This window comes from Hypanus sabinus, chromosome 2 (assembly GCF_030144855.1).
Source record: "Hypanus sabinus isolate sHypSab1 chromosome 2, sHypSab1.hap1, whole genome shotgun sequence".
In the NCBI taxonomy this organism is placed as follows: Eukaryota; Metazoa; Chordata; class Chondrichthyes; order Myliobatiformes; family Dasyatidae; genus Hypanus; species Hypanus sabinus.
The window spans coordinates 67,483,566-67,511,543 of record NC_082707.1 but is presented as its reverse complement, the minus strand read 5'-3'; the positions used below and the strand labels follow the sequence as shown (position 1 = coordinate 67,511,543).

Sequence of the window (27,978 nt, the reverse complement as noted above, 5' to 3'; positions counted from 1 at the left end):
TCCACAACTCTCTGCAGTCTTGTGGTCACGTGCAGAGTAGTTGCTATAACAAGCCATCATGCATCCAGATAGGATGCTTTTATTGTACATCAATAAAAACTAGTAAGGGTTGATGGGGTTATGCCAGATTTCTTCAGCCTCATGAGGAAGTAGAGACTTTGTTGTGCTTTCCTACTCATGACAACGACTTGTGTTGGACGAGGACAGGCTGTTGATGATGTTCACTCTTCGAGGGAACTTGAATCCCTCGATCCTCTCAACCTCAAAACTGTTGATATACACGGGAGTGTGTACACTGCACCCTCCCTGAAGTCAATCACCAGCTCTTTTGTTTTACTGAATTCAGCAGTACTTATGTAAGGACATCCAAGCAATTCCCTGAAAAATCTGAACTCTTATCTGCTCCAAAATGACTGCTTTTTGCGATGAGCCATGATATTACTGTCACTTGAATATTTCTTGTGCATGGTGACTCAGTGGAATATTAGCAGAAGATATCAAAACATAGAACTGGGCCAGCTACATCTGGAGTTCATTGGTTGGAAAAATACAACTCTACGTAGGAGTCAACAATCTCATGAAAAATAAATAGCAATATTTATAGTTATATAGTGCATTTGACACAATTATGATGATCCAAAGGTGTGCCGCAGACAATTAAATAATGACTATATTATTCGTTTGAGAGACAACTGTTGGCTTTGATTTTGAGTAGCATTCCTCTGTCATTCCTCCGAAGAGGGGCTTGGAATGTTTCATATTGACCTGAGGGGAAGAAGCAACTTAATTTGACATTTTAGCTGGATGACTGTACTTCTGAGATGCAGTAGTGTATTCAGTTTAACCGTCTCAGTGCTGCAGTGTCAGCCTAAATTTTACATTGATATCTCTGGAGGGAAAAAAAACCAAAGCCTTAAAAGCATGAGCTCGAAGCCATGACCCTTGCCTGAAGTATAGGCTGAAAGAAAAGTGAGAAATCGGAAGTGGAGTTACAATGGCCTATTATTTAGCAGCCACCACCTCTCACAGTTAATGGAGAGCTGGTCAGCTGCAACCTTCTCACCATGCACATACCTGGACAGCTGGATTCAGGGAAGAGTGCAATTCGCCACTTAGTTCTGATATCACAGTGTTAAGGAAAATGGGAATAAAAACGGAAGAAAAAACGTACATATAAACAATCTACTAGAAGCTATGTGATTGAAGCATTCAGCAATATTGGACTGAAAGACTCTTATGCGTTGAACATCACAAATGTGAACTGTCTAGCAGTCGTTGTTATGTCTGAATTAGGAACTGTATATGATGAGGGGAATGGGAGTGATTTGATGTTGCAATGCTGTACTTGGATCAGGTTATGTTTCAGTCAGATAATTGTGCATCTGGAGTCAGCGCTGCTTGCAGAATCAATTAGTTGCCAAGCCCCTGAACTTCATGGGGCCTACTTAGCAACAATTTCTGTTTGGTTTATACCCTTAATCTGAAACATTTTGACATTTCACTTTCTGTGTTGCCAGTTTGTTAGGCTGCTATGACTATTTTTTTTTTAAATACAGATGCAGTTCACATTCTTTTTTAGCTCAGCAAACTTTAATAAAACTGCCTATAGGGCACCACTAATATGGTGTAATATGTGAGGTAGACAACCTTTGAATTTATTTTGTTTTAAGACTCAAACACCCGGAATTCACATGTTCTTAATCTAAAGGCTGCAGATAAAATGACCACAAGCTAAGGCATAGCAGCATGTTCTTCATAACACAATGATGTTTGAACACTAAGGGCTTCGAATGTGCAGTTCGTTCACTTAGATAACCCAGATTTCTTTCTAGCCAACATACTTGTGCATATGAATTGCTGAAAAAGTTGGGTGTAGCCTGTCTCACCTCCCTAATTTTTGCATGAAATATATTAATAAAAAATAAAAACAATTTGTAAACACTTGATTCACTTCCACTTCTGGAGCAACCTGTCGCTTATTGCAGACTGAAGGAGTTTCTCTGTACAGGTTGGAATATAGAAAAAGACTTCAAACAGCAAACATTTCTTCTGGATTGCCAGCAAGCTTGGAAATGGATTGTCTAAGATTGGATTTGAAGAACACTCTGGGAGCTGGAATGATGATATTCTAGCCTATCGTTGACAATATTTTTTATGTCATAATAGTGCCGTAAAGTTCAAAGCTCAAAGCAAGTTTCTTATCAAAGTGCATATATGTTACCATACACAACTTTAGAATACATTTTCTTGCAGTCATTTACATGGGGAAAAAGAAATACAACAGCAGTTGTATACAAGGCAAACACTGACAAAACACCAACGTGGAAAAGAAGGCAAACTGCAACTACAAATAACACTGAGAACATGAGGTGTAAAGAATCCTTGAAAGTGAGTGTAATTCATAGAAAAATTTCAGAGTAGTGGTGGATAAAGATATCCATGCCTATTCAAGAGCCTGATACTCATAGGGTAACAGTTATTTCTGAACATGTTGGCAAGGATCTAAGGACTCTGTTCTCTGGTAAGAGCAGGAAAAGGGCAATGCCTGTCTGGGGAGGGGAGTGGTCCTCTGATGATGGATGCCGCTTTGCTGTGGCAGTACTCCATGTAAATTTACTCAGTAGTCAGGAGGCTTTGCCTATGATGGACTGGGCTGTATCCACTACTTCCTGTAACCTTTTCTCTTCTTGGGCATTCACTATGTATTCTGCTGACATTCAATTTTATCTCTGCACAATTTCATCGCATCCTTCCCTTGTTGATGTCAAACTGCTTGTCACTTATCATATAATATCTTATCGTATCAGATAAGCTGCAGTTCCCTCCGGTAAAATGTGAGGAAAGCCAACACAGCTATCACCATTGCACCCACAGTTCTTCTTAAACAAGGTCTATTGCCTTGCACATTACTGCCAACTGCATTCAGAATAATTGACAGAGACAACTCCGCTTTGAATCTGAATCACAGCTGTTGTATAATAATGTAATCAATCCTAACTACCCACTCATTTCCCTATATTTCCGCAAATGTTATCCCTCTAATTCTCTTCTGAAATTCAACAATGAATCTATATTCACCACCTTATCAGTCAATACCTTTCACATTCTAATCTTTCATTGCACTGAAGCATTTTTTTTTCTAACATCACTTTTCAGTTCTTTAGCCAATCAATTTTAATCTCTATCCCCTGGTCAGCTACAGTTTACTCATTGGAAACACTTTAGCTCTATATTATTCAGTTTGACTTTAAACACCTTTATCATTACTACTCAGAGCTTTCCTTACATGTTTGAAGATCAAATGCCCCTTCCCTAGTTTATTCATGTGACTAGAATTCCTTATCCCTAGAATTACTCTTGTAAGTCATCTTTGTACCTTCTACGAATACTTTATGACATTGTTAAGGTGTGCTGCCCAGAATTGGACATGGTATTCCAGTTGAGGTTGAATGCAAAGGTACACCGTTCTGATACTTGTTTCAAGAGACAGTATCTTAAGCTGAATCAATATGTTCAAAAAATTATCTAACGATTAGGTGACAGATTAAGTGTCCAATTTCAAAATCTGATTAAAAGATTGCAAACCACCATCCTAAAATACCATTCAGCTCTAAACCCACCCCAGTCCTCTAAACTCTCTATATGTTTACAACATTGTTAGATACTATACACCAGTGTTCACAGAAGGATTATAAATGATACCTTTCTACCTTGTATTATATAGGGAGAGTGAAATGGTGGAACACTGAGGCCTTGGGCCGGTAATACTCAGAAGACAGTGGAGTCTTGTATTATCAGTTTGTATTCAGATTGCTAGTATTATTCGCCTAGATATCATGGTCCAAGGAGCATTGACAGTGTTCCCGAGCCTTTCATATTTCTAAGTCCAAAGTTAAAGAGCCAGATACAGAGACTCTGTTGGAATTATTATACAGCAGCAGATGTGGTTGAAGTTTCTGGAAGATCTATGTATGTGAAGAGTACCTTGAAGAAACAGTGTCCTTGAGTGTTATTTATCAACCAACCTGAAGAAGTGTTTCTAGAAAGCCTGTTATGTTGGGAAGTCCTGCTGAGAATCTTTGTTACCTTCTCTTCCTTCTAGTACAATGTTCTGATCTGTGGCCCTTTCTTCCTCCTTCTGATCATTCTGTGAACCCAGAAGTATGGACAGTAAAGCCTTCATGCTTAATGTAAGCTTATTAAACACATCCTGACTGGGAGAAGTCTTACAAGTTATGAACCAACCTGCTCAAGCAAGCAATCAACTACTACAAATAATCTGAATCCTTTTAAGTGATACAGACGGGAATCTGTTTTGCCTGATGCTAAACACTGGTCCTCTGGGTGAACAGAGGGATTTTAATTCTAACATGGGACAGAAACTGGTATTACTCTCCTTAAAGTAAAGAACATTGAGAGGAGAATTGATTGAATGTGATTGATTAGGATTGGGTAAATAGAAGAAAGTCATGCACATTAGCAAATACTTCAAGAATTGGGGCACCAATCAGACAGATTAAGCAAAAGATGCAAGGAGAACATGAGAAAAACTGTTTTACACAGGCAACAAACTGGAAATCATCAACTGTTGGGAGCTGGAAATAAAATCCATTAAAGCTCTCAAAAGAGAATTGGATTATCATTTGAGGGACAATATCTTATGGTGCTGTGGGGAATTGGGAGTATTCTCTTAAGACCAGCATAGATGTGTTGGCCTGCGTTGCCTTTTCCTGTACCCTGGCAAATCTATGAATCTGTAATATTAGCTGGATCATTGAGGTCCAACTTAACAACATTGCCATAAAATCAATGTTGCATAAGGACTAACGTAACAAGCCTTATGGCATATCTTTCCTTGTCAATTTAGCGGATGGACTGAATCATATTAACAACAAAAAGACAAACCATTTGAGCCAAAATTTGCTCAAAAAATTAAATGCCACAATACGTCTGTTACTTTTTCCCATTCTCTGGAAATGAGCGTGAAAAAGAAATAATACTTGACTAAGTAAAAGGATAAGAAAACTTATCATGTTCCTTTATTGATCTTTTTCATCTGGTAATGAATTTACTATGAACAGGATATCAAAATTCTTTTTCACAACTCTAAAACTAGTGAAGTAACAAATCAGCAAGATACACTGTTTTAACAGACCTTGTTAGAAAGTACCATAATGTTCAGATCAAGTTGCTCTAAGCAAAGCAAAAACATATATTCTTATAAAATAGAAGGAAACAGTTAGCTTATCAAGTGAATGCTGGCTCTCAAAGCATTTGTATCAATCATTTTCCTCAATTCTTTAATCGGCTTTACATTCTCTTTCACTTGTCCATCAACTCCCCCTATTCTGCTGCCATTCATCCATATAAAAGGAAATTTACTGTAGCCAATTAGCATACCAGCACACCTTTGGGGTACAGGATGAAAGCAGAACACTGGGAAATTTCATGAGGTTTACAGGGAGAAAGCATATCCTCCACTCAGTCAGCATCTTGGGTACGGGTCAAAACTGAGTCATTGGAGCTGTGGAGTAACAATTTCAACTGCTGTGCCAGTGTGTTACACTCAAAGCCAAAGCACTGTGGTTGTAAGGGCAGATTGATCAAGTAACACATTGAAGGCATCATACTCGACATAAATGGATCAATTTCTGGTAGAAGGCTAGAACTAGAGGTCGGGGGTTAAGGGAAGAAGGTGAAATGTTTAAAGGGAATATGAGGGGAAACTTTTTCACTCAGAGTGGTGAGAGTATGGAATGTGCTGCCATCGGGAGTGGTGGATGCTGGCTCAATCTCAACATTTAAGAGAAATTTGGATAGGGACATAGATCTGAGGGGTATGGAGGACTATTGTTTTGGTGCAGGTCGGTGGGTCTAGGCAGATTAATAGTTTGGTACAGGCTAGATGGGAAAAGGCCAGTTTCTGTTCTATAATGTTCCATGACTTTATGATTCCAAGAGAGAACAGTGAATAATAACAGCTAATATGTAGTCCAAATGAAATATTTCAACCTGAAACATCAATTGTCTATTTCCCTCACCGGCTCACCCTCTGAGTTCCTCAAGTTCTTTGTGTAATTCTCCAGATTCCAGCATCTGCAGTCTCCTATGTCTCCAGTAAGTAATGTGGACCAGGGTTATCACTTGGCTAATGGAAATAGGCATGACGCAGCAAGAAGGCTCATGGACAAGATGACCTCAGTCAGGGTATGAAGAGAATTGCAAGAAAAAAGAAGAAGATGTGAGTTTATGTTCAGGGGTGAAAGAATTTTAGTAATTTGGTCTATTGGAAAAAGGAGGGAATTGATGAGGTAGTTATCAGACGACTTAAGTTTTATTGAAAAAGTAACCTATGTTGTCCTTACAATGTTGAAATCAGTTTATTTATCCTGCGTTTTTTGTTTCAATTATTCTTTCATACTCAGTGATTAAATGGCTCAAGTAATTTCAATGCTTGATGAGCTGAGTTAGAACTCAGAAGTGGAGTTAGCCAAGAGATTTTAGGTTAAATTGAACAGGGTTTTTTTTTCCAATATCCAAGACAGTTTTTCAATGTGAGGTTGATGTAAACCAACTCTTTAATGAGAATTATTCTGTGTTGCTTTCTCCCACTGCCTGCCCACTAATTGCATCAATTTTTTGCCCATTAAACAAACCAATTGCACTGATGGAAGATAACACCAATTCAGCTGTATAGTTTGTATAGGAATAAATGAGTGAATAATGACTGTTTGTAATACACAACCCTATGCAATACACAACTCTATTATTATATCAGAGATTTGATCTTTCTTGTTGCTTACCCTCAAAGGTAAAGTTGTTCAGTATGGTAGTTTTGCTTTACTCTCATACTGCCTGCTATGGGATTATTTTCAGATCAGCCATGATGTTACTAAATGGCAGAGCAGGCTTAAGGAGCTGAGTGGCCCACTCCTGCTCTTAATTTATATGTTTGCATGTTGAATTCGCTGACAGGTTTCTGATTTCTTGCTCTGTAAAACCCAAGGGCTGATTTGCACTTCATTTTACCAAGCAGCTCCTTTTAGTATCTAGCCTGTGCTTTGTCAGACCTAATCCTTCTTCTTGGCCAGCTCACTGTACCAGGACTGATTGCAGTGTCAGATATCCTGTTTCATTGTGCTCTGGCCCATTACATACCATATGCCAGCAAGTGCAATTCTGCAGACATGTGTGACAATTTAAAAGAGTCGGATTCCCATTGGCTCCAAGTGCACCTACAAATGTCACTTCTTCAATTCTGTGGTTGATCTGTTATGAAGATAAAAGCAAAGATCCAATGCTCCTCAGGTTCAATGTAAAATTAAATCTGTAATCTATATACATTGTATAGGACAGGACAAATGACCCTGACTCTTGTTAACACAAGAGATCCTGCAAATGCTGAAAATCCAGAGCAACACACAAAAAATGCTGGAGGAACACAACAAGTCAAGCAGCATCTAATAAACAGTTGATATTTCAGGCTGAGATCTGACCTCAGGACTGGAAAGCAAGGGGGAAGATGCCAGAATAAAAAGGTGGGGGGAGGGGAAGGAGGACAAGCAAGAAGATGATAAGTGAAACCAGGTAGGTGGGTTAGGGGGAAGGGGATAAAGTAAGCTTGGAGCTGATAAGTGGAAAAGTCAAAGGCTGGAAAAGAAGGAATTTGACAGGAGAAGACAGTGAATCATGGGAGAAAGGGAAGGACAAGGGGACCAGAGGGAGTGGATAGGCTGGCGAGGAGTACAGGTACAAAGCCAGAGTGGAGAACTAAAGAATAGGGAAGGAGGGTGGAAAAATTACCAGATATTGGAGAAATCAATATTTATGCCATCAGGTTGGAGGCTACCTTGACAGAATATGAGGTGTTGCTCCTTCAATCTGATATTGGCCTCATCATGGCAGAAGAGGAAGCCATGGACTGACATGTTGGAAGAGGAATGGGGATATGAGTTGAAATGGTTGGCCACCCAGAAATTCCGCTTTTTGAAGATGGAGCTGATGTGCTTGAGAAAGAGATCTCCCAGTCTATGTCAGGTCTCACAAATGTAGAGGAAGATGCCTTGGGAGTACAGAATCCAGAAGATGACCCCAACAAATAAAGTGTCACCTTACCTGTGAGGACTGTTTGGGGCCCCAAATGAAGTTGAGGGAGGAGGTGAATGGACAGGTGTAGCACTTAAGACCATAAGACATAGGAGCAGAATTAGGCCATTTGGCTCAACAAGTTTGCTCCACCATTCCATCATAGCTGATTTAAAATCCTTCTCAACCACATTCTTCTGCCTTCTTCCCATAACCTTTGATACCCTGACTAATCAGGAAACTATCAGCCTCTGCTTTCAATAGACTCTTTGACTTGTCCTCCACAGTCATCTGTGGTAATGAATTCCATAGATTCATCACATTCTGGTTAAAAAAAATTACTCCTCATCTGTGTTCTAAATGAATATCCCTCTATTTTGAGGCTTTGTCCTCCAGTCCGAGAATTACCCACTACAGGAAGCATCCTCTCCACATCCACTCAATCAATGCCTTTCAATATCTGATAGGATCCAATGAGATCCACACCCATTCTTCTGAACTTCAGTGAGGATAGTCCTGGAGCCATCAAATGCTCCTCATACGTTAAACTCATTCCCGGAATAATTCTTGTGAACCATTTCTTGACTCTCTCTAATGCCAGCCCATCTTTTCTCAGATAAGGAACCCAAAGTAGCTCACAATACACCAAGTGCAGTCTGACCAATGCCTTATGAAGCTTCAGCATTACATATTTGCTGTTATTTGCTTCACCATTACATTCTAATCCTCTCAAACTGAATGCTAGCATTGCAGTTGCCTTCCGTACCACCAATTCAGTGTTATTTGCTTCACCATTACATTCTAATCCTCTCAAACTGAATGCTAGCATTGCAGTTGCCTTCCGTACCACCAATTCAGCTGCACGTTAACCTGTAAGAAACATGCACAAATAATCTCAAGTTCCTTTGAGCCTCAAATTTTTGAACTACCTCTCCATTTAAAAAATTAGCCTGTGTCTTTATTCCTTCTATCAAAGTACATGACCATACACTTCCCTACACTATATTCTATTGCACTTCTTTTCCCTTTCTCCCAATCTGTCTTTGTCCTTCTCGGATTCCCTGCTTCCTCAACACTGCCAGCCCCTCCACCCATGATTGTATCGAGCACAAGCTTCGCCACAAAGCCATCAATTTCATCATGCAAATCATGGACATATAATGTGAAAAGAAGCAATCCCAATACTGACTCTGCGGAATACCACTAGCCATCTGCAGCAAAACACAAATGCCCCCCATTATTCACACGCAATGCATCCTCCCATTCAGCCAATCTTCTATCTGTATCAGTATCTTTCATGCAATACCATGGCTTTTACCTTGGCACATTGTCAGAGGCCTTCTGAAAATCCAAGTAAACAACATGCACTTACTCTCCTGTTACTTTCTCAAAGAATTCTTAGATATTTATCAAGTAAGATTTTTTCAGAAGGAAACAATGCTGACTTTGCTCTATTTTATCATGTGCCTCACAGTACCCCGAAACCTCATTCTTAATAATGAACTCCCAACATCTTCACAACCAGTGAAGTCAGGCTAACTGGCCTGTAACAACTTCTGTTCTGCCTCCCTTCCTTCATAAAGAATGGAGTGATATATGCATTTTTCTAGTCCTCTGGAACCATTCCAGAATCTAATGATTCTTCAAAGACCATTATGAATGCCTCCGTAATCTCTTCAACCACCTCTTTCAAAATCCAGAGATGTAGTCCATCTGGTCCAGGTGACTTACCTACTTTCTGACCTTTCAGCTTCCTAAGCACATTCTCCTTAATAGCAACTACACTCACTCATACCCCTTGACACTCTTGAATTTCTGGCATGTAACTGGTGACTTCCATAGTGATTACTGATACAAACAATTACTAAGTTTATCTAGCATTTCTTCTTTTCCCATTCCTATCCTTCCAGTATCATTTTCCAGTGGTCTAATATCCACTCACCTCTCTTTTACTCTTTATATATCTGAAAACACTTCTGGTATCTTGTCACTCAAAGTTAGCAAGACCAAGGAGCTGATATTGACTTCAGGAAGTGGAAACCAGAGGCCATGAGCCTGCCATCTTCAGGGGGTCAGAGGTGAAGGGGCTCAGCAACATTAAATTCTCAGTGTTATTCTTTCAGATGGCTTGTCCTGGGCCCAACAAATAAGTGCAATTACGAAGAAAGCACAGCCGTGCCTCTACTTCATTAGAGTTTATGAAGATTCAGCATAACATTTAAAACTTCGACAAATTTCTATAGATGTATGGGGGAGAGTATATTGACTGGCTGCATCAGAGCCTGGTATGTAAACACTAATGCCCTTGAATGGAAAATCCTACAAAAAGTAAAGGATATAGTACTCACCACCCCCCCCCCCCCCCCCATCTACATGGAGTACTGTCACAGGAAAGCAGCTTTACATCATCAGGGGCTCCTGCCTCTCTCCTCACAACTTCCATCAGGCAATAGGTACGGGAGCCTCAGGACTCACACCACCAGGTTCAGGAACAGTTATTACCCCTCAATCATGGTGCTCTTGAACTAGAGAGGATAACTTAACTTCACTTGCCCCATCTCTGAACTGTTCCCACATCCTATGCAATCACATGCAAGGACTCTTCATCTCATGCTCCCAATATGATTATTTATTATTATTATTATTACTTATTTTCTTTTAGCACAGTTTGTCATCTTTTGCATATTAGTTGTCTGCACTGTTGGGTGCAGTCTTTCACCAACTCGGTTAGGGTTGTTGGATTCATTGAGTATGTCTGCAAGAAAAAGAATCTCAGGGTTGTATATGGTGACATGCATATACTTAGATAATAAATTTACTTTGATTTTTGAGCTTTGAATTTTTATGTTGAGCTCATCAATTTGATCAACTTTGCCTCCAACTTCCATCCTTCCCTTAAATTCACTTGTTCCATTTCTGCTACCTCCCTCCTCTTTCCTGATCTCCCTGTTTCCATTTATGGAGGCAGGCCGTTTCCTGATATCCTTCATAAACCCACTGAATCCCTATCTTGACCACACCTCTTCCCACCCTGTCTGCTATAAAAACGCCATTCCCTTTATTCACTTCCTTCATCTCCAATGCATACCTCACCCACATCTCTTCTGTTTCCTGGACATCCACACTAACACCATTTTCCTACCATCTTAACAGGGATTGAGTTCCTCTTGTCCTTACCTACAACCCCATGAGTCTCTACATCCAACACATCGTTCTCTGCAACTTCCACCATCTTCAACAGGACCCTACCATTAAACACATCTTTACCTCCCCCGACTCTCCACTTTCTACAGAGATCGGTGCCTACGTGATTCCCTTCTCCATTGACCCATTACACCAATCTCCCTCCTGGCACATATCACTGCAAGCAACAGAAAAGTCTATGTTTGAAGTAGAGAGTAGCATCCACATTTTGAAGGGTGGGAGCCATTGGAAGGTTGTAAGTCTCATTGGGAGTGTGTCTTACTTGGACCAATAAGAAGAAAGGAGATGTATGCAGAGTGGCCATTGAGGATGCAGGCAGTGTTAGAGTGTTTAGGCTTTGGCTTAACAAGCTTCAGCAAGAACACTCAGAGGTTAAAGGTGATGGGTATTTGGTGTCATTTAATTGATGGTAGAACTTAAGCTTGAGAAGTTAGAGCCAAAGGTATAACACATGTTAGCAGGATGGTGGTTAAGGCAGTGAAATGCTGCTCTTGGAAGGTGTGGGATTGCAAGGTATCTAATGCTCTCCCTGGTGACTGAATCTGCAAGAAGTGCAGTCAGCGTCAGCTCATGACTGGCAAAGTCAAGGAAGTGGAAATAGAGCTGAACGTGCTCAGGACCATTCAAGAGGCTGAAACCCACACAGATGAGACTTTCCTAAGGTGATCTCACCTAGAGTGCAGGTTCCAGATAGTAGATAGGTGACCACCAGGAGAAGAAGTAACCAGTTAGTGCAGGGTTCCCTTTGGCCAATCCCCTTCAGCATCAAGTATAACCCTTTGGATATTGGGGGGTAGGGGTGCAGCAGCAACTAGGCCAGTGGCATTGTGGTGGATCTGAGGCTCAGCAGGGATTGGTAAAGTCAGGCAGTGATAGGAGACTCAGTAGTTAGGAGGGCAAACAGGAGATTCTATGGCTGCAAAAATGACCCCAGATGTTGTGGTGCACATTAGCACCAATGATACCGGTAGAAAAGTGGAAGAGGGAAGAGGTCCTGTGTGCTGAGTATAGGGAGTTAGGGAAAAAGATGAAAAGCAGGACCTCCATGGTAATAAACTCTAGACTACTTCCAGTGCAATGTGCTAGTCAGGGCAGGGATAGGATGATAGTATAGATGAATGAGTGGCTGAGGATCTGGTGCAACGGGCAGAGTTTCAGATTTCTGGATCATTGGTATCTCTTCTGGGGAATGTATAACCTGTGCAAAAAGTATGGGTTACAGCTGAACCTGAGGGTGACCAATATCCTTGTGGGCAGGGACACTAGAGTTGTTGAGGAATAGGAACTGGAGTGATAGGATTGAAGATGGGCAGTTGGTTTGCAAGTAGATACATATGTAGTGACACTGTGAGGAAGGGCAGGCAGATGACAGGGCAAAATTGCAGTCTGTAAGATGGGTTGCAGAGTAACGGGAACAAAATCAGAAAGGGGGATGAATACAGGATGGAAGGTGCTATTTTTGAATGCACTCAGTAAATTGAATAAGGTAGATGATCTTATAGCGCTGATGAAAAATTGGCAGGTATGATATTTCGGACATCACTGAGTCACGCTTGAAAGAAGATCATAGTTGGGAGCTTCAGTCAAGGATACAGATTGTAAGCAAAGGACAAGCAAGTAGCACACGGGTGTGGGGTAGCTCTGTTTGGAAAAAATTAAATTGAATGCTTAGAAAGAGGTGGTGTAGGATCGGAAGGTATTGAACCCCTTATGAGTAGCATTAAGAAACTGTAAAGGTATAAAGACCCTGATAGGAATTATGTGCAGGCCTCTGAACAGTAGCCAGGATGTGGGATATAAATTACAACAAGAAATAGAAAAGGCATGTAAAAAGACCTTAAGACCATAAGATACAGGAGAAGAATTAGGCCATTTGGCCCATCGAGCCTGGTCTGCTATTTCATCATAGCTAATCCAATTTTCCTCTCAGCCCCAATCTTCTGCCTTCTCCTCGTATCCCTTCATGCCTTGAACAATCAAGAATCTATCAACCTTTACCTTAAAGTCTTGACCTCCACATTTGCCTGTGGTAATGAATTCCACAGATTCACAACTCTCAGCTGAAAGAAGTTCCTTCTCATTTCCATTCTAAAAAGATGCCCCTCTATTCTGGTTCTAGACTCTCCCAAAATAGGAAACATGCTTTCCACATTCACAGTATCAATAGGTTTCAATTAGGTCATCCTGCTTCTTCTGAATTTCAGGGAATACAGGCCCAGAGCCATCAAACACTCTTAATATGACAAGCCGTTCCATCTTGGAATCATTTTTGTGAACCTCCTTTGAACTCTCTCCAGCTTCAGCACATGCTTTCGAAGATAAGGGGCCTAAAACTGCTCACAATACTCCAAGTGAGGCCTCACCGGTGCTTTATGATGTCTCAATATTACATCCATGTTTTTATATTCTAGTCCTCTTCCTCTCCATTGACTTACATACATATTGTTATATTCTAATCCTCTCAAAATTAATGCTAACATTGTATTTGCAATTACCACTGACCTGTAAATTAACCTTAGGGAATTATGTGCAAGGACTCCCAAGTCCCTTTGCACCTCAGTGTTTTGTATTTTCTCTCCATTTAGAAAACAGCCAACCCTTTAATTTCTTCTATCAAAGTGCATGACCGTACAATTCCCAACACTGTATTCCATCTGCCACTTCTTTGCCCACTCTCCTAATCTGTCTGAGTCCTTCTGTAGCCACTCTGCTTCCTCAAAACTACCTGCCCCTGCACCTATTTTTGTATTGTCTGCAAACTTGGCAATAAAGCCATCAATTCTATCATCCAAATTACTGACATATATCATAAGAGACCCCTGTGGAACCCCACTAGTAACCGGCAACCAACCAGAAAAGGCTCCTTTTATTCCCAGTCTTTGCCTCCTGCCACTCAGCTACTGCTTTATCTATACTGGAATCTTTCCTGTAATACCATGAGCTTGTAACTCGTTAAGCAGCCCCATGGGTGGCACCTTTTCAAAGGCCTTCAGAAAGTCCAGCTACACAACATCAACTGATTCTGCTTTGTTTATCCTGCTTATTATTTCTTCAAAGAATTTTAACGGATTTGTCAGGCAAGATTTTCCCTTGAGGAAACCTTGCTGACTCTGGCCTATTTTCTCATGTGCCTCCAAGTACCCCAAAGCTACATCCTTAACAATCAACTCGAACATCTTCCCGACCATCGAGGTCCATTATTTCCTTTCTTCTGCCTCCCTCCCTTCTTGAAGAGTGAAGTGACATTTACAATTTTCCAGTCTTCCGGAACCATTCGAGAATTTAGTGAATCTTGAAAGATCATTACTAATGTCTCTACAATCACTTCAAGCCCCCTCTTTCAGAACCCTGGGGTGTACACCATCTGGTCCAGGTGACTTATCTACCTTCAGACGTTTCAGTTTCCTAAGAACCTTCTCTTTAGTAATGGCAGACGCTTCATGACTCCTGACACCTGGAACCTCTACCATACTGCTCGTGTCTTCCACAGTGAAAACCAATGCAAAACATTTATCCAAGTCATCTGCCACTTCCTTGTCCACCATTAGTTCCTTTCCAGCATCATTTCCCAGTAGTCTGATATCCACTCTCGCCTCTCTTTTATGCTTTATGTAGCTGAAGAAACTTCTGGCATTTAATATTATTGGCTAGCTTACATTTGTATTCATCTTTACCTTAATTACTTTTTTGGTAGCCTTTTGTTGGTTTTAAAAAGCTTCCCAATCCTCTAATTTCCCACTAAGTTTTGCCCTATTATATGCCCTCTCTTTGGCTTTTACATTGGGTTTAACTTCCCTTGTTAGCCACGGTTGTGTCATCTTGTCTTTAGAATACTTTGTTCTCTTTGGGATGTATATATCCCATGCCTTCTGAATTGCTTCCAGAAATTCTAGCCACTGCTGCTTTGCTATCATCCCTGGATAAGGGTTCTTTTCCAATCAATTCTGGTCAACTGCCCTCTCATGCCTTTGTAATTCCCTTTATTGCACTGTAATACTGAGACATTTGACTAAAATGGCCATCTAAAAGGGCAATATGAGGACAGTTGTGTGGGATTTCAATATGTAGGTAGACTGAGAAAATCAAATTGGTGTTGGATACCAAAAGAGGGAATTCGTAGAATGGATATGAGATAGCTTTTAGAGCAATTTGAGGTTGAGCCCACTAGGGGAAAGGCAATTCTGAACTGGGTGATGTGTAATGAACCAGATTTGATCGGCGAGTTTAAGGTCAAAGAACCGCTAGGAGCCAGTCATCAACATATGATGAGATACACCCTGCAGTTTGAGTTGGTCAGATACCTGCAGTTTGAAGGTTTCAGAGAACACTGATACATCTGATAAATTCAGATGTATCAGTGTTATAGAAGAGTAAAGGGAATTTCAGAGGCATGAGAGAGGAGATGGCCAAAGTTGATTAGAAGTGGAAACTAACAGGGATGATAAGAGAACACCGATGGCTGGTTTTTCTGAGGCCTATTGGAAGATGCAGAATAGAGCGCATTCTAAAGATTGTAAAGCGAGGTTGAGATAACTGTGTCTGATAAGGGAAGTCAAAGATAGCATGAAAGGAAAAGAGAGGGCATATGATAAAGTAAAATTAGTGGGAACTCGAGGATTGGGAAGGTATTAAAACCAACAGAAGGCAAAGTGCCGTTAGGAGGGAAAAGATTAAATATGAAGGGAAGCTGGCACCAATGTAGTTCGCAGCACCAATGTAGTCGTTAATGTAGCACAAAAAGAGTTGGGGAGCATTACCAGGAAGGGCTTGGAAACTGGACTGTTCCTCATAGCCAAAGGAAAGGCAGGCATATCTGGGGCCCTTGAAGGTGCCCATGACTAAACTTTGAGTTTGGAGAAAGAGGGAGGGGCCAAAAGAGAAATTGTTGAGGGTGAGGGCCAGTTCCACCAGTGGAGGAGGGTGATGGTGGAGGAGAACTGGTTGGGTCTGTTGACAAGAAACAAATGGAAAGCTTTAAGGCCTTCTTGATGGGGTATTGAAGTGTGTAGGGACATCCATGGTGAAAATTAGGTAATCAGGTACAAGGAATTGAAAGTCGTTGAGGAGATCGAGAGCACATGAGGTGTTACAGATGGAGGTGGGAAGGGACTGAACCAAGGAGGATAAAGCAGAGTTAAGGTATGTGAACACAAGTTCAGTGGGGCAGCAGCAGGCAGAAACAATAGGCCTACCTGGACAGCTTGAGTCTTTTGTTTTGGAGCTAGAAACGAATTGTGCAGGGGAAGGAAACTATGAGGCTGTTGGCTGTGGATGGGAGATCTCCAGAACTGATGAGGCTGGTGGTAGTGTCAAAGACAATACCCTGATGGTCCCAAGTGGGGTCGCTTTCAAGGGGTAAATAAGAGGAGGTGTCTGAGAGTTGCCGCCTGGCCTCTACAATGTAGAGATCGGTCTGCCACATAACCACAGCAACCCCTTTGCAGGTTTGATACTGAGGTTGGGATTGGTCCAGAGTGAGTGGAGGGCAGTTAATTCAGAGGAGGTAAGGTTCAAAGAGGAGAAAGAAGTGCTGTTGTTTAAAACCATATTTTGTGAACTGATGCCCTTTATTACAATCTAACTCGCTGTGGGTTGGAGACTCTGGCTTGAGATTTAGAACAAAAAAAAACTACTCTATTATGATTTTAATTAAATACTTTGATTGATAATTATTTCCTCCAAAAGCAATTACCTTGCATCGGTGTCCAATTTTGTTGAAAGGTTTTGTTGAAAACTAAGTAATTTACATTTTATAAAATGGTCTAATTCGTTCTCATCATCTCTTGAAGAGAATCATTCATCTGGTACACTGGTTCAGTGAGTCATGAGATTAAATGACAAATTTCAGCCTTTCAGCTGTCAAGCAAAATTGAGTCGAAAGAAAGAACTTGAAAATAATTCAGTAGGGGAATCAGATCAGAATTTAATCTAGAATTTGCATCCATGTTTACAGTATTGTGTCCTTACTATGTAAAGGTACAGTAGTGTTTAGTTTGGTGATAAATAAACAGCAATATTTGAGCCACTGCTGGAGATCATGAAAGGAAGCGCAGAAGAATATGGCCTCATTCTTTATTACACAAAGCAGAACATAGGTTTTCCATTTCTTTGGAAACATACCACCTCTTCAGAGGATTGGAATGTCTCTCCATCATCAATATGAATCTCTTGTCCCATCCTAACTAACGTTGTGAAAGCTTTGCTTCCATTGCCAGGGAGTCCATTCAGAGTACAGCAGATCATAGAACTTTAGCAATCCCAGCAACTTCAAATTTGCCGGAGAGCTTGCATTGTAGGCAACAAATGCTAAGATTATAACTGTTATTTAGCTTTCACGAAGATGGTCATCAAACTTTTGTCCAGCTGAATTGAATGTTTTTTTGAAAAATTACTGAGGACTGCTGTGAGAAGTACATTTCTATTCAACATAATTCATGTTTCAGTTCTATAGATCAACTAAAAATTACATGTGTTTAATCTAGTGCCAGGTTGTCATTCTGAAATGGTAGTTCATGGTAGTTGGTAACAATTTCAATAGCTTACATTCAATCAACAAAAACTGAAAATGAATTCTTCAAAGCAGGGGAGTTAATTGGAATACATATCAGAGATCTGCACAATGGTGAAACATAGATTTCTAGCTGCACCAAACAAGTGTTTTCAAGTTTCTTGTGCCTTAATGGCCTTTCATTGGAGGTTGTGCCTACTTACCCTTTAACTGAGGGTGATTACATAAACAACAAAAAGAGAGGCTAAGGTGATAATTGGGGCCGAGGAGAATAAAATCTTTAATGTTGCTATTATTAGGGGAGCTGATCTAGATCAGCAAGTTATAATTGAGGGGCCTTTGGAACTTGGTGTGAGTTAAGAGATGAATGTCAGAATTTGGAGAGAGCTTGGGGGGTGAGAAAGGAAAAGTTAGTGAGAAATTCATGAAATAAGAGTATTCAATGTTGACTTCAAAGTGATAAGGTGGCAGAACACAGTGAGATTACCAGAAACGTCACAGTGTGTTGATAATGTCTGAGCTGTTGGTAATACACTGTTAAAGCAAACGACTTGATTTAAGTGGCATCATAGATACTCCATAGCTTGAAGTTCACACATCTAGACATTTTATGGGGTTACTGGAAGGCAATTAGGATTGAAAAGTTTGATGTTGAAGTCTATTATAACATTCCAATGGCAAACTTCACTAAGGCAGCAGCCAGCACAGATGAACACACAAACCTAAGATTTTCTGATCTAATGATAATAAAAGCCTCAACAGTAGTTGCCTCTGCTTATCAGGCAACCAATCTTTGAGGAATGTATATACATAAATCACAGTGATGTTGCAAATTATTTCACTGACCTTCATATGCACAGTAAGGCAGTGACAGAGGGAATATCGGATCAGAAAGCTGGTGGTGGTAGTAGGTATGTAGGTTATAGAACATAGAATAGTACAGCACATTATAGGCCCTTCGGCCCACAATGTTGTGCCGACCCTCAAACCCTGCCTCCCATATAACCCCCCACCTTAAATTCCTCCATATACCTGTCTAGTAGTCTCTTAAATTTCACTAGTGTATCAGCCCCCACCACTGACTCAGGCAGTGCATTCCACGCACCAACCACTCTCTGAGTGAAAAACCTTCCTCTAATATTCCTCTTGAACTTCCTTCCCCTTACCTTAAAGCCATGTCCTCTTGTACTGAGCAGTGGTGCCCTGGGGAAGAGGCACTGGCTGTCCACTCTATCTATTCCTCTTAATATCTTGTACACCTCTATCATCTCTCCTCTCATCCTTCTTCTCTCCAAAGAGTAAAGCCCTAGCTCCCTTAATCTCTGATCATAATCCATACTCTCTGAACCAGGCAGCATCCTGATAAATCTCCTCTGTACCCTTTCCAATGCTTCCACATCCTTCCTAAAGTGAGGCGACCAGAACTGGACACAATACTCCAAGTGTGGCCTAACCAGTGTTTTATAGAGCTGCATCATTACATTGCGTCTCTTAAACTCTATCCCTTGATTTACGTATGTATGAAAGCTAACATCCCATAAGCTTTCTTAACTACCCTATCTACCTGTGAGGCAACTTTCAGGGATCTGTGGACATATACCCTCAGATCCCTCTGCTCCTCCACACTACCAAGTATCCCTGCCATTTACTTTATACTCTGCCTTGGAGTTTGTCCTTCCAAAGTGTACCACCTCACACTTCTCTGGGTTGAATTCCATCTGCCACTTCTCAGCCCACTTCTGAATCCTACCAATGTCTCTCTGTGATCTTTGACAATTCCCTACACTATCTACAACACCACCAACCTTTGTATCATCTGCAAACTTGCCAAACCACCCTTCTACCCCCACATCCAGGTCGTTAATAAAAATCGCAAAAAGTAGAGGTCCCAGAACAGTTCCTTGTGGGACACCACTAGACACAACCCTCCAATCTGAATGTACACCCTCCACCACAACCCTCTGCGTTCTGCAGGCGAGCCAATTCTGAATCCACTTAGCCAAACTTCCCTGGATCCCATGCCTTCTGACTTTCTGAATAAGCCTATGGTGTGGAACTTTGTCAAATGCCTTACTAAAATCTATGTAGATCACATCTACTGCACTACCCTCATCTATATGCGTGGTCACCTCCTCGAAGAACTCTAACAGGCTTGTTAGACACGATCTGCCCTTCACAAAGCCATGCTGGCTGTCCCTGATCAGACCATGATTCTCTAAGTACCCATAGATTCCATCTCTAAGGATCTTTTCCAACAGCTTTCACACCACAGACGTAAGGCTTATTGGTCTATAATTACCTGCGCTATCCCTACTACCCTTTTTGAACAAGGGGACAACATTTGCCTCCCTCCAGTCCTCCAGTACCATTCCCATGGACAACGAGGACATAAAGATCCTAGCCAGAGGCTCAGCAATCTCTTCCCTCACCTCATGGATCAGCCTGGGGAATATTCCGTCAGGCCCTAGGGACTTATCCATCCTAATGTATTTTAACAACTCCAACACCTCCTCTCCCTTAATATCAACATGCTCCAGAACATCAACCTCACTCATATTGTCCTCACCATCATCAAGTTCCCTTTCATTGGTGAATACCGAAGAGAAGTATTCATTGAGGACCTCGCTCACTTCCACAGCCTCCAGGCACATCTTCCCACTTTTATCTCTAATCGGTCCTACCTTCACTCCTGTCATCCTTTTGTTCTTCACATAATTGAAGAATGCCTTGGGGTTTTCCTTTACCCTACTCACCAAGGCCTTCTCATGCCCCCTTCTTGCTCTTATCAGTCCCTTCTTAAACTCCTTTCTTGCTACCCTATATTCCTCAATAGACCCATCTGATCCTTGCTTCCTAAACCTCATGTATGCTGCTTTCTTCCACCTGACTAGATTTTCCACCTCACTTGTCACCCATGGTTCCTTCACCCTACCACTCATTATCTTCCTCACTGGGGCAAATTTATCCCTAACATCTTGCAAGAGATCCTTAAACATCGATCTCATGTCCATAGTACATTTCCCTGCAAAAACGTCATTTCAATTCACACCTGCAAGTTTTAGCCTTATAGCCTCATAATTTGCCCTTCCCCAATTAAAAATTTTCCTGTCCTCTCTGATCCTTTCCTTTTCCATGATAATGCTAAAGGTCAGGAAGCGGTGATCACTGTCCCCCAGATGCTCACCCACTGACAGATCTGTGACCTCCCGATTCGTTACCTAGTTACCTAATACTAGTTCTAGTATGGCATTCCCCCTAGACGGCCTGTCAACATACTGTGACAGGAATCCATCCTGGACACACTTAACAAACTCTGCCCCATCTAAACCCTCTGAACTAATCAAGTGCCAATCAATATTAGGGAAGTTAAAGTCACCCATGATAACAACCCTGTTATTTTTGCACCTTTCCAAAATCTGCCTCCCAATCTGCTCCTTGGTATCTCTGCTGCTACCAGGGGGCCTATAGAATACCCCCAGTAGAGTAACTGCTCCCTTCCTGTTCCTGACTTCCACCCATACTGACTCAAAGAGGATCCTGCTACATTACCCAACTTTTCTGTAGCTGTAATAGTATCCCTGACCAGTAATGCCACCCCTCCTCCCCTCTTTCCACCCTCTCTATCCCTTTTAAAGCAGTGAAATCCAGGAATATTGAAAATCCATTCCTGCCCTGGTGCCCCAGTAAAACTAGAAAGAAGATGTTCCTGCACTTCAGCAAAGGAGAGGTTAGACGAATATTTCCATCCACCTTTTCACATGACTAACCAGCATTTTTGAGAGGTAAAGTGATGGTATATCAAACTGGGGGTAAGTGAAGGAAGAAAGGAGTGATAGTATGGTTAGTTATAAAGATGGTGAGCAATTAGGAAAAGTATTGTTAGGCTTAAGGCATTCATTTGGAAGGTGAAAATTCCACCCCACACCTCCGACTTACCCCAAAATCTCTGCATTTTTGAACCAGATGAAGTAGTTTAAAATAACATCATAATTTGTTCCTCATAAGTGGGAATTATTTGGCACTGGGCAACAAAGTCTTCAGTTAATGATGTACCTTGGCAAGAATTCAAACAGGAATCTGAGCCAAATCCTGAAATAATGATGTACTTTAATTATAGTTTTAGTTATCATTTTGAACTTGAAGTAGCACTGCCTTTCTTCATTTATTCATAAACAAGCTGGAGGGATATAACTTGCACTGAATTGTGTCAATGAATTTATTTCTTGCACTTAACACTGTTTTGGCAGTTGGCTCTTCTGACTTCTACACAAAACAGTTACTTGTTCCGAAAGATGGCTTATTCATTCAAGAGTCTAAGCTTGGAATGTGGTTCAATATGGGACAAATGAAATAATTTTAAAAGTAAACTAAATAAAAAGTATAAATCACAAAAGCATTTTGCACTGATGTAATTATAAGTCTTACTAGATAAATCACCTGATTAAAATTTTATGTTATCCGTGTTTCTTTTCCAATATCTTAAATAAGAACACATTCTGTTTTTATATTTATGCTCCACATTCTCTGACTGTGAGTCAGTATAATCATCGCATGGAAAGCAGTCAGGACCTTATGCTTACTTATTTTTTAATTAATCATCTGAAGAAATTTTCCTTGGATGAGATCCTTAAGAATATTGTTGTGCTAAACAGTCAAATATAAAGGTAAATTGACTGGGTCTGCTCCGTTACAGAATCTATTTATTTACAATGAAAGCAGAAAATGCTGGAAACATACAGCCAAACAGGCAGCATCTGTAGACAGAAAAACAGGGTTAGCATGTCAGGACTAATGGCTGATTTATACTTGTGTGTATGGGCTACGCCATAGGCCTGATTTGGCTCAATGTCGTAGCGAGCATGCGTTGGTGTGCGCCAAAACGCTAGTTGGCGGTGGGGTTTCCATGCCACTGTGTTGAGTTTCTTCATGAGAGACATAGACAAGGAAATGCATTTCAAACATTTTCTCATGTCAGCAGGTAGATTTGACAATTTGGTTCATCTATTTCACATCTATGTACAGACATAGCAGAGAAGAAGCAACTGGAAATGCGTAGGAGGAAATACGATGCTACCTTGCGGACCAATCACAGTTGTTGCAGTCTACATCGCCGCAACGCGTGAGTTACTGTTCTGGGGAGGTGCACATCACCCTACGGCATAGCGTATAGTGTAGGTACGGCGACACAGAAGTATAAATCAAGCTTAAGGCCACTTATCAGACATTCCAGTTCTGTTAAAGGGTTTATTAATTATAGTACGTTATCTCCAATCCCAAATACACAGATTTTGCTTGCTAACCACCATTGTATCAAAGTCTTTCTGAAAATCAAATCCACAACATCCAATGATATTTTCTTATCCATTCCAATACTTACACCCTCAAAAACCCCATCCAGGCTTGCCAAAGATCATCTCACTTTCTTAAATCCAGCTTCAGTTTGTCTAGTCCTGAACAATCCTCTTGATAGTCTTGAAATGTCCAATAATCACATCTGTTGCAACAGGCTAACACTTTCCCTGCTATTAATGTTAGGTGGTATGAAGTTCTCTATTTCTTTTCTCTCCCTCCATTTTAAAATAGTGGGATTACATTTACAACCTGTCAATCTGTAGGAACTGATCCTAAATACAAAGAAGATGAAAATCAATACACTCGCTGGCACTGTGGAATGCAGATCATCAGCTCTTGGTATAAATTGCCTTTCAGTTAATTTTTCTCTCACTTTGTTACTGAAATTAATTTCCAACAATTCACCTTTTTCTTTAGAGTTTTGGTTCCTAGAAGTTTCTAGGAATTAATTTGTGTCATCTTCTATGAAGACAAAACCAACATGTTTGCTTAGGTTGTTCTGCTATTTCTTTGTTTCCCATTATGTTTTCCATTTTCATACTATAACCTATAATGAGTATTTAGTTAAATGTAGATTATTGGACCGGGCTAACATAAGATAGTAGAATTTGTTCACTTGATGACAACTTCTAATCATAGTCAAGCTGTCAGAGTAAAATGCAGAACAAATCTTGGCTCATCTCCAGAATGATCAATGATGAATTAGGAACAAGTGAACTCAAGACATTTTGGCAAGCTGTTTATACTTTGAGTAGTACAGACAGAAATTTGGGATTACATTCCAAATTCAGCCTTCCTGACCACAAAATAATGTGCAGTTCATGGACATCTAATGAATGGAAATACATAAATATAATTTTAATAGTAATAAATGCCACTAAGCATTGACAAAATATGTTTTGTTCCAATGTACTGTAATCCAGACACAAAAAAATTTTCTTGTTTATGTAGAGTTAGCATCACTGTTTTGTGTTTCCTTCTTTTAAATAATGTGAAGGTATTTTCCCATAATTTAATTTTCACCACAGAGTGATGCATTTCAGAAACCTCGCAATAAAGTATCTGTTTTATTATATATTTAGTTCTTACCAATAAACTTAGAGGTTAGATTAGGCATCTGAGCAAGCCCACAATTTGTTTTGTTACTTGATACATACTGAGATGGTTAAAGATGCAAGAAACTCTTGGCCTCATTGCTGTAACTGGCAGTTCAGTGTTGTAATTCCTTAGAAATGTTGGCAAGAAAAAGCTACAGAAGATAACATCATTTTCAAAATCATTTGCTGGTTCTAAGGTAACTAATATTAAGTCCAAAAAATTGTAAATCAAAGTTTGCAAAGGCAAGTACAATTGAAACTAAGATTGTCTCGGTAATGACAGCAGAGACTTCCAGTTCAGACACTGAAAATGTATTAGTAACAACAGAATTTAACCTTCCTACTCTAAGGGATGGCAGTGATGGCTCCAGCGAAAAAGTACAAGAATGTCAGTGAGTACTACGTAAAAATTCAAAACCAAGAATTTGACATCTGCATGAAGTAGAGCAAACATAGCAGCTTATCTGTTCCATTCACCAGTTGAGGCTCAAGCTGAATTTGGACTTTGCTTCTCTTTTCATTTACTATCAGTTCATCCTAATCTACTATCTCTTTCTAACTGCCATCAATTCATAAATGTTAAGAGAACACTGAATTCATGACATTTGGCTGTATTTGGTCTGTCTTTCTCATAATTGCTGCATTCCATTTTCCTGGTTTAAATCCCAGCTTAAAAATATCCCGCTGCACATATTTCATCCTACATCAGTCCCACTCACCCATCCCCATGACCTACAATAATTCCTCATTTTTAGTCATTCTAGTTTCATATCCTTTTCCATGAATATGTTTGTTGAATTTATCTTCCTATCTCCACTGCTTCAATTTCCCCAATTGAATGTTCCATTTTTCCATCTTCCCCTTTTCTCAATTTTGCACTCTTTATCCTTTGGTGCTAATGCAGTGTTCAGCTGATGTAAACCTTCCAGACACCTTTGAAACCTATGCTTTCCAATTACAAAGCTTTATGAGAACCAGATTTTGTTTGGACATCTCTTTTACCTGTCCTTCCATGACTTAATGGAAAGCTCTACACATTTAAGGAAACATGTAAATGTAGAGTATTGGAAACTTGTTTCCAATCACAGTATAACTGTAGTGGCTCCATCAAGAGAGAACTGTGCAATATTGCACTACCATTTTTACAGTTCATAATGGATTTAAGCAAATATAAACACCATATTTCAGGAATTATTTTATTTACTTACATATAGTGATTCATATTAAACTCCATTAGGTTCAGAACAATTAAACAACTACAGTGCCTACATTTACTACTTCCTTTTAAATTCACCTGAGCGCTAAAGTAATAATTTAGAGGGGAACCTATATCAAATTTATTTGAAAATATTCCAGGCACTGTGTGATCTGCCATTTCTATGTTCTGCATTATAACTTTTTGACTTTGTGTTTTATAATTGGTATTAAATGTGATTACACTTGCTGTTAATGACACAAGATGATTCTGGTGATTAAATTCATGACTCGATGTATCATTTTGATTTGACAGATCTAACCCAAGGTGTGAAGGAGGAAATAATTCAAAAAGGGTATTTGAGGGAGAGAGAAAATCAAACATTACAGTCTAATTAGCTTGACATCAACAATTGACAAGATGAACTACTAAGAACTATTCTTAAGGAAGTGATACCAAAGCACCTGAGAAGTAATGGAAAGACTGAGTCAAATCATAGTGATATATAAAAGGGAAATAACTTTTGATGAATCTCTTGCTCTATTTAAGACTGTATCTGGAAAGAAAGATGCAGCCAGTGGGGAGGTGAGAGTGACATCCCTGATGTCATAGCAAAGTTGACAAGAAGTGGCATCCGTGTGACATGATAAAACTGAAATCAATGGAGTCCTCAGTAAATCACTCCAACTAGACTCACATGCGGCATGACTCAGGCAGTATGTTGACAGGCAATTACACCGAAAACAACAGTGAATCTAACCACCTTCCTTTGACATTAACTGCTTTACTTTCACTGATTTGCTCATCATCAATATCTGTGCCAACTGTTGACCGGGATCTCAGCCAGAGCACCCACCTCAGTGCTCTGCATTTAAGAGCATGAAAGAAGCTGGTTACTCTGCACTGGATCTGCAGACACATTTCCTCATTTCAAACGCAGACAAAGCTAGATCATAGGTTTAGTTCAAGTTCAATGTACATATCCTGCCACTTTCCTCACATTCATATGCCTACCTGAATGTTTCTTAAAAGCTCATAAAGTACCTGTCTCTAACGCCACCCCAGGCAGTGCACTCCAGGCACCCACCATGCACTGTGTAAAAAGCTTGCCTTTCACATTTCCTTTGAAATTACCCTCTCTTACCTTAAATGCACGCCCTCTGGTAGTAGACATTTTGACGCTGAGAAAAAGAGTACTCTATCTATGCCTCTTATAATTTTATAAGCCTCTGATGAGTCTGCCCTCAGTCTCCACCGTTTCAGAGAAAACAAGCCAACTTTGTCCATCCTCTCATTACAGCAAATGCTCATGTACAGGCAGAGAATAAAGACCACAGCACCGGTGGTGAGGATAAGAAAGTACTGTACGGTCTAAGGAAGTGGAGGAGTGCTTACAGGACTGCTTTGAGCCAGTGGACTGGACAATACTTAGGGATTCATCTTCAAGTCTGAATGAACATGCCACTGTTGTCACCGACTTCATCAAGACCTGTGTGGATGAGTGTGTGCCTTCGAGAACATACCGGACATACCCAAACCTAAAGTCATGGATGAACCAAGGGAATCAACGAATGCTGAGGGCTACGTTTGTGGCATTCAAGACCAGTGGTCCACAATTATTCAAGATGGATAGGTACAACCTAGGGAGGGCTATCATAAGGGTGAATAAACAATTCTGACTGAGGTTCAAGATGGAATTTGATGCATGTCTACTCTGGGAGGATTTTCAGGCCATAACTTCCTACAAAATGAAACCTAACATCATGAATGGGTGTGATGTTGCACTCCCAGATGTGCTCAATACATTTTATGCTCGCTTTGAATGGGAGAATAAAGCAGCTCCTGTGCAAATCCCTGAAGCATCAGTTATCCCTGTGATCTTTGCTTTGGAGGCTGATGTCAGAACATCTTTCAAGAGGGTAAACACTTGCAAGGTGCCAGGCTCTGATGCATACCTAGTAGGGATCTGAGAAACTGTGCTAACAACTGGTGGGAGTTTTCAAGGACATCTTTTATCTTTGACTACTGCAGTCAGAGTTTCATATTTACTTCAAAAGGGCAACAATTGTACCAGTGCCCAAGAAGAGCAGGGTGAGCTGCCTCAATGGCTATTGCCCAGCTGCAGTCATATCTACTGTAATGAAGTGCTTTGAGAAGTTGGTCATGGCTAGAACCAATTCCTGCCTAAGCAAGGACCTGGACCCACTACAATTTGCCTATCACCACAATAGGTCTACAGCAGATACAATTTCACTGTCTCTCCACTCAGCCTTGGATCACCTGTACATGCCTACATAAGACTGCTGTTTATTGATGACAGCTCGGCATTCAACACAATCATGCCCCCAGATCTACTCTATAACCTGCAAAACCTGGGCCTCTGTATCAGCTTCTACAACTGGATCCTTGACTTCCTCACCTGATGACCATAGTCTGTGTATATTGGAAATAACGTCTGCTCGTTGACAATCAATACTGGCACACCTCATATATGTGCCCACTGAATGTGTGGCTAGGCACAGTTTAAATGACATCTA

General features: G+C 40.5%; 1 long non-coding RNA gene across 2 annotated transcripts in view; it reads left to right on the top strand.

Annotated features, from left to right (window-relative positions):
* Positions 1 to 27,978, top strand: part of LOC132379633 (uncharacterized) — an 89,727-nt gene that overhangs the window by 48,293 nt on the left and 13,456 nt on the right. Inside the window, exon 1 of one of the 2 annotated variants that reach the window (XR_009507497.1) lies at positions 22,857 to 22,916. The exons of the other annotated variant lie outside the window; for it this stretch is intronic. This is a non-coding gene — a long non-coding RNA (uncharacterized LOC132379633). Of the gene's footprint in view, positions 1 to 22,856; positions 22,917 to 27,978 lie in introns of those variants that run through there. 2 annotated transcript variants of the gene reach the window in all.